Raw genomic sequence first — 2,500 nt, 5'->3', positions numbered from 1 at the left:
ATCTTCGTCCCTTTGCAAAGTCTTTGTTTATATTTATATTTTCTTGTTATGCGTTAATAAATACTTTTGTCTGGCCGAATATATTTATTCTAATTACTTTTGATTCTATTGTAAATTACTTGAAAAGAGACATACATGACATATCACATACGCGTGCACACACACATATATGCATATATACATATATATAAATATAAAGATTGTATATATATATATATATATATATATATATATATATATATATATATATATATATATATATATATATATACACATATATCTAACTGGATGTATATATACTATTTACTTCCAAAGAAAAAATACTTATAAACACAGGCGTCTATATATATATATATATATATATATATATATATATATATATATATATATATATATATATATATATATATATATCCACCCAGAAATCCATTACCTCAACCGATAAATATCTAATAACTTTCGTGGTATGTAATTAGCAAAATATGATTTATTATTATGCTTACATGATCATTAGAAAAAAGGTAATTATTTTATATATCTATCACTTTTTATTTTAACTTTACCATATTTACCGATATGTCAAAGACTAACACATATTTATCTAAATATTTATCTTTAATGCATTTCCTGAAAGCTAATTATTTTATTAATAAATAATTAATTGGTACCTTTTAATTCCTGTTGCTTATTCTCTCTCAAATTGAACCATTCAAAATTTTTCTTGAAATGAATATTATTGATAAAATTTCTATGGTTTTTAAATTTCAAAGAAAGTTTCCAGGCTTTTCCAAAAACATTTTCGTAAGTCTATGTTTTTTGGGTTTAATTTTCCCCACTAATTTTTTGAATAATATTAATACATTTGATAAAATCCTAATTTGCACCTTCAGTACATAATTAAAGATCTTTGATATTATCACAACGGATTCATTTATCATAGAAAAAAAATTATGTTTTGAAATAAATCATTCCAAGTTGAAGGAAACTTTTATCAATACTCTTTAAGATAATTTAAGTTTTTATATTAATTGACTTTAATTACAGTAAAATTAATGAACGTTAGAATTGAAATGAAACAAGGCAATATATAACTAACAACATAAATGTCCTTTACTGTTAATCAATTCATTCAATTAAAAACACTACTAATAGTAGAAGTATTCAAAGGTGTTTTTCTATCAAAACTAGAATTTCCATTAATAATATAAAAAACAACCTATTCTTTAATGAGCTTTACTTTTTATTGGGACGAGTGAAAAATTACATAAATTAAAATAAAGATTAATTCTTTCCCAATGTTTTTTTTTTTTTTTTTTTTTTTTTTTTTTTAAGAGCGCCACTAATAACGAAAAATACAATTTAAATATCACAAGCATTAATCCATATGTCAAAAAATTCTTCATACCACACTTGAAAGTAAAGACCTGAACTATACAGTAAAATCCCTTCTTGGTACACCAGTCTAAGTAAATAGAGAGGTCAGCACTCCAATAACCTTAAGTAACCCTAGAGTAAAGTGCCATAAGTAACTGGTAAGTAATTTCAAATCGAATACAAAAATTCACCCTCAACGATTCATGCCATCAGAAAAGTAAATGGAACCAAGATTACCCTCGATAAATATTAAGTAAATCCTAAGTAAATTACCAAGACGCTAGTAATATACGACCAGCCATTGCGTCTACTCACAGCAAATTGAACAATACCATGAAATACCATGGCAATAACCAAGACACTGCAAACAACAGAAGGAACACCTCCTAATTGAACCTTTTACTGCAGACATGAAAACCGTCCAACTTTCTTAAGTGGACGCGAGTCTTCTCTTGGTAGGAGAAGTAAAAGTATGACTTTTCACTTGGCAATATTTGCTAAGCAAATAAACTTCTCTTTTTCGGTGCGTCCAGTTATGCCTTAAGTGGTTTGCTGGACCGTCGATCAGTTTGGATTACAGTAAGTGTAATGGATCTTGTGCTGTCATGAGATATTGTGTATTTCATAAAAGATAAAAAAAAAAAAAGATTGTGGAAGGGTGTTTACTAATGGCTCAAGTAACTGTAATGAATTTCATGACCAATACACTAGTAAACAAAAATTTCTGTAATATTTATGTCACATCAATCGATACAGCATTCCTGCTGTTTGTAACCTTATTATTATTATTATTATTATTATTATTATTATTATTATTATTATTATTATTATTATTATTATTAGTAGTAGTAGTAGTAGTAGTAGTAGTAGTAGTAGTAGTAGTAGTAGTAGTAGTAGTAGTAGTAGTAGTAGTAGTATGATTGTTATTATTATTGTTATTATTATTATTATTGCTAGCTAAGCTACAACGCTACTTGGTAAAGCAGGATGATATAAACCCAAGGGATCCAACAGGAAAAATAGCCCAGTGAAGAAAAAAAATAAGGAAATAAACTAAAACAGAAGCAATGAACAAATAAAATCAAACATTTTCAGAACAGCAATAAAATTAAAACAAGAGCTAGTA

This window comes from Palaemon carinicauda, chromosome 36, assembly GCF_036898095.1.
Source record: "Palaemon carinicauda isolate YSFRI2023 chromosome 36, ASM3689809v2, whole genome shotgun sequence".
Taxonomy (NCBI): domain Eukaryota; kingdom Metazoa; phylum Arthropoda; class Malacostraca; order Decapoda; family Palaemonidae; genus Palaemon; species Palaemon carinicauda.
This window is presented reverse-complemented; position numbering follows the sequence as displayed.